This window comes from Bufo gargarizans, chromosome 3, assembly GCF_014858855.1.
Source record: "Bufo gargarizans isolate SCDJY-AF-19 chromosome 3, ASM1485885v1, whole genome shotgun sequence".
Lineage (NCBI taxonomy): Eukaryota > Metazoa > Chordata > Amphibia > Anura > Bufonidae > Bufo > Bufo gargarizans.
Window position 1 is genome coordinate 567,737,105 of NC_058082.1, and position 5,160 is coordinate 567,742,264.

At 58.2% G+C, this 5,160-nt stretch overlaps 1 long non-coding RNA gene across 1 annotated transcript; it reads right to left on the minus strand.

The window, feature by feature from the left end:
* Positions 1-44: 44 nt before the first annotated feature.
* Positions 45-4,933, minus strand: LOC122933356. Its single transcript, XR_006388421.1, has 3 exons — positions 4,580-4,933; positions 726-827; positions 45-95 (listed from the first exon to the last, which is right to left on the minus strand). It is a non-coding gene; the product is annotated as an uncharacterized LOC122933356 (long non-coding RNA).
* Between the last annotated feature and the right edge of the window lie 227 nt (positions 4,934-5,160).

Below are 5,160 nucleotides of genomic sequence, written 5' to 3' on the forward strand. Positions count from 1 at the left end.
CTTATCGGTCTCCATGGGGCTGTCTCCAGCTGCTGGGCTCTGCACGATGGCTCACTGCTCATCGGGTCCTGCTCCGTCTTGAACTGGGTGACAACCTACATTTACAGAGAGAGGAAAGGAACCTATCCTTAAAACCAGGGGATTGGGAGGAGAGGGCAACCGAGGGGTCCGCAAAAGAGGGCAACCGAGGGGGTCCGCAAAAGAGGGCAACCGAGGGGGTCCGCAAAGAGGGCAAACAGGAAGTCGGGAGGAGAGGGCAACCGGGGGGGGGGGGGGTCTGAAACCAGGGGATTGGGAGGAGAGGGCAACCGAGGGGGTCCGCAGAGGAGGGCAACCGAGGGGGTCCGCAGAGGAGGGCAACCGAGGGGGTCCGCAGAGGAGGGCAACCGAGGGGGTCCGCATGAGAAGGCAAACAGGAAGTCGGGAGGAGAGGGCAATCGGGGGGGGGGGAATCTGAAACCAGGGGATTGGGAGGAGAAGGCAACCAAGGGGGGCCGCAAAAGAGGGCAACCAGAAAGTCGGGAGGAGAGGGCAACCGGGGTGGTGTCTGAAACTAGGTGATTGGGAGGAGGGGGCAACCAAGGGGTCCGCAGAAGAGGGCAACCGAGGGGTATAGAGGAGTCAGATGAGGTGTCACAATAGTCGTGCAGAGTAAGAACAGATCAGTGGACGTCCTGCGGTCACTACTGCGCACTGTCCACCAGAGGTCCCCATCACCCCGTTACCTGCGGCTCCTCCGGGTAGTTTTCCATGCCCATATGGTCTGTGGACATCATACTGCGCTGACTGCTGCCCTCATCTCACAGCAGATACCTCGGTGCACTGACCTGAGGAGCAAGAGAGGAACGTCAACAGAAACTGTAAGGAACGTAAAAAACAATGAGGTATCGGGCAGGGAGGCCGCGTACTGCGAGGTATCAGGTAGAGATGCCACATACTGCGAGGTATCAGGTAGAGAGGCCACATACTGCGAGGTATCAGGTAGAGAGGCCACATACTGCGAGGTATTGGGGAGAGAGGCCGGGTACTGCGAGGTATCGGGGAGGGAGGCCGCGTACTGCGAGGTATCAGGTAGAGATGCCACATACTGCGAGGTATCAGGTAGAGATGCCACATACTGCGAGGTATCAGGTAGAGAGGCCACATACTGCGAGGTATCAGGTAGAGAGGCCACATACTGCGAGGTATCAGGTAGAGAGGCCACAATATCAGGTAGAGAGGCCACATACTGCGAGGTATCAGGTAGAGAGGCCACATACTGCGAGGTATCAGGTAGAGAGGCCACAATATCAGGTAGAGAGGCCACATACTGCGAGGTATCAGGTAGAGAGGCACATACTGCGAGGTATTGGGGAGAGAGGCCGCGTACTGCGAGGTATCAGGTAGAGATGCCACATACTGCGAGGTATCAGGTAGAGATGCCACATACTGCGAGGTATCAGGTAGAGATGCCACATACTGCGAGGTATCAGGTAGAGAGGCCACATACTGCGAGGTATCAGGTAGAGAGGCCACATACTGCGAGGTATCAGGTAGAGAGGCCACATATTGCGAGGTATTGGGGAGAGAGGCCGCGTACTGCGAGGTATCAGGTAGAGATGCCACATACTGCGAGGGTATCAGGTAGAGAGGCCACATACTGCGAGGTATTGGGGAGAGAGGCCGCGTACTGCGAGGTATCAGGTAGAGAGGCCACATACTGCGAGGTATCAGGTAGAGAGGCCACAATATCAGGTAGAGAGGCCACATACTGCGAGGTATCAGGTAGAGAGGCCACATACTGCGAGGTATCGGGGAGAGAGGCCGCGTACTGCGAGGTATCGGGGAGGGAGGCCGCGTACTGCGAGGTATCAGGTAGGGATGCCACATACTGCGAGGTATCAGGTAGAGAGGCCACAATATCAGGTAGAGAGGCCACATACTGCGAGGTATCAGGTAGAGAGGCCACATACTGCGAGGTATTGGGGAGAGAGGCCGCGTACTGCGAGGTATCGGGGAGGGAGGCCGCGTACTGCGAGGTATCGGGAAGGGAGGCCGCGTACTGCGAGTTATCGTGGAGGGAGGCCGCGTACTGCGAGTTATCGGGGAGGGAGGCCGCGTACTGCGAGGTATCGGGCAGGGAGGCCGCGTACTGCGAGGTATCGGGCAGGGAGGCCGCGTACTGCGAGGTATCAGGTAGAGAGGCCACATACTGAGAGGTATCAGGTAGAGAGGCCACAATATCAGGTAGAGAGGCCACATACTGCGAGGTATCAGGTAGAGAGGCCACATACTGCGAGGTATTGGGGAGAGAGGCCGCGTACTGCGAGGTATCGGGGAGGGAGGCCGCGTACTGCGAGGTATCGGGAAGGGAGGCCGCGTACTGCGAGTTATCGTGGAGGGAGGCCGCGTACTGCGAGTAATCGGGGAGGGAGGCCGCGTACTGCGAGTTATCGGGGAGGGAGGCCGCGTACTGCGAGGTATCGGGAGGGAGGCCGGTACTGCGAGGTATCGGGGAGGGAGGCCGCGTACTGCGAGGTATCGGGGAGGGAAGCCGCTTACTGCGAGGTATCGGGGAGGGAGGCCGCGTACTGCGAGGTATCGGGGAGGGAGGCCGCGTACTGCGAGGTATCGGGGAGGGAGGCCGCGTACTGCGAGGTATCGGGGAGGGAGGCCGCGTACTGCGAGGTATCGGGGAGGGAGGCCGCGTACTGCGAGGTATCGGGGAGGGAGGCCGCGTACTGCGAGGTATCGGGGAGGGAGGCCGCGTACTGCGAGGTATCGGGGAGGGAGGCCGCGTACTGCGAGGTATCGGGGAGGGAGGCCGCGTACTGCGAGTTATCGGGGAGGGAGGCCGCGTACTGCGAGGTATCGGGGAGGGAAGCCGCGTATTGCGAGGTATCGGGGAGGGAGGCCGCGTACTGCGAGGTATCGCGGAGGGAGGTCGATTACTGCGAGGTATCGGGGAGGGAGGCCGCGTACTGCGAGGTATCGGGGAGGGAGGCCGCGTACTGCGAGGTATCGGGGAGGGAGGCCGCGTACTGCGAGGTATCGGGGAGGGAGGCCGCGTACTGCGAGGTATCGGGGAGGGAGGCCGCGTACTGCGAGGTATCGGGGAGGGAGGCCGCGTACTGCGAGGTATCGGGAGGGATGGCCCGCGTACTGCGAGGTATCGGGGAGGGAGGCCGCCGTACTGCGAGGTATCGGGGAGGGAGGCCGCGTACTGCGAGGTATCGGGGAGGGAGGCCGCGTACTGCGAGGTATCAGGAAGAATCCTGTGCACATATTCAGTGTGGACACAAAAGAACACAGCTATTCCCGGGTGCACACACAGAGGAAGGAATTTATTTCCAGGTGCACTCAAAACGGAGGAAGCATTTCCAAGTGCACACATATGAGAGGAAATAATTTCCTAAAGCACACACGAAGGAGGAAGCCATTTCTGGGTGCACACACAGAAGAGGAAGCCACTCATGGGAAAGGAAGCCATTTCCAGGTGCACACATGGGAAAGGAAGCCATTTCCGGGTGCACTCATGGGAAAGGAAGCCATTTCCAGGTGCACTCATGGGAAAGGAAGCCATTTCCGGGTGCACACATGGGAAAGGAAGCCATTTCCGGGTGCACACATGGGAAAGGAAGCCATTTCCGGGTGTACACACGGGAAAGGAAGCCATTTCCGGTTGCACACATGGGAAAGGAAGCCATTTCCGGGTGCACACATGGGAAAGGAAGCCATTTCCGGGTGCACACATGGGAAAGGAAGCCATTTCCGGGTGCACACACGGGAAAGGAAGCCATTTCCGAGTGCACTCATGGGAAAGGAAGCCAATTCCGGGTGCACACACGGAAGAGGAAGCCATTTCCGGGTGCACACAGGGGGGGGGAGGAAGCCATTTCCAGGTACACACAGGGGGAGAGGAAGCCATTTCCGGGTGCACACAGGGGGAGAGGAAGCCATTTCCGGGTGCACACAGGGGGGAGGAAGCCATTTCCGGGTGCACACAGGGGGGGGGAAGCCATTTCCGGGTGCACACAGTGGGGGGGAAGCCATTTCCGGGTGCACACAGTGGGGGGAAAGCCATTTCCGGGTGCACACACGGAAGAGGAAGCCATTTCCGGGTGCACACACGGAAGAGGAAGCCATTTCTAGGTGCACACTGATTAGAAACCCTTTTCACACTTTTTAACAGTTCTCCCCTCCCCGTTCCAGTGAAGCCCCTCCCCTGGCTGCTCCGCCCTACAGTTCTGCCCCGCCCTCCGGCCTCTAATGCTGGAACCCTGGCAACAGCCCTGAGCCCGCTGTGATTGGCTGAGCGCTGAAGGGGCCGCTGTCTATTGGATGCACGGGAAAGGCGCGCTCACGTGAGAAGGGCGCGTCCACGCTGGTGGAGGGCGGGTCCAGACCCGCGCATAAGGAGGGGGAGGGTCCGGGGACGCGCAGGGATAGCACGGTGGGAGGCCGGGGGCGCGCAGAACGGAGACGAGAAGACCCGGGGGGCCATGGCAGCGTGTATGGAGCGTGTGCAGAGCGGGAGGGCGGCGGGGAGGACGAGGAAGCGGTGCGAGCCGGCGGGCGGGCGCTGTGACTGACAGCTTACCCGGTGCCAATCTTCGTCACACTGACAAGCGGCTGCAGCAATCGGGACCCGCAGGGGCGCCTACGTCATCACGTTCCACGCCGCATATTAGCATAAGGCAGGCTGGCGGTGTGACGTCATCACGTAGGGTGGGACTATGTAAGCAGTCATGTGGACGTCTCTCTGCTGATTGGCTGCGGCTTGGATCATAAATATTTAAAAACACGGATGTCTACGCATGCGCACTGTCCACTTGTCGCATCTGTGTCTGTATATATCTACATATAACCCTGTATCACCTGTGTAATGTCTGTATATATATCTACATATAACCCTGTATCACCTGTGTAATGTCTGTATATATATCTACATATAACCCTGTATCACCTGTGTAATGTCTGTATATATCTACATATAACCCTGTATCACCTGTGTAATGTCTGTATATATATCTACATATAACCCTGTATCACCTGTGTAATGTCTGTATATAGCTACATATAACCCTGTATCACCTGTGTAATATCTGTATATATATCTACATATAACCCTGTATCACCTGTGTAATGTCTGTATATATCTACATATAACCCTGTATCACC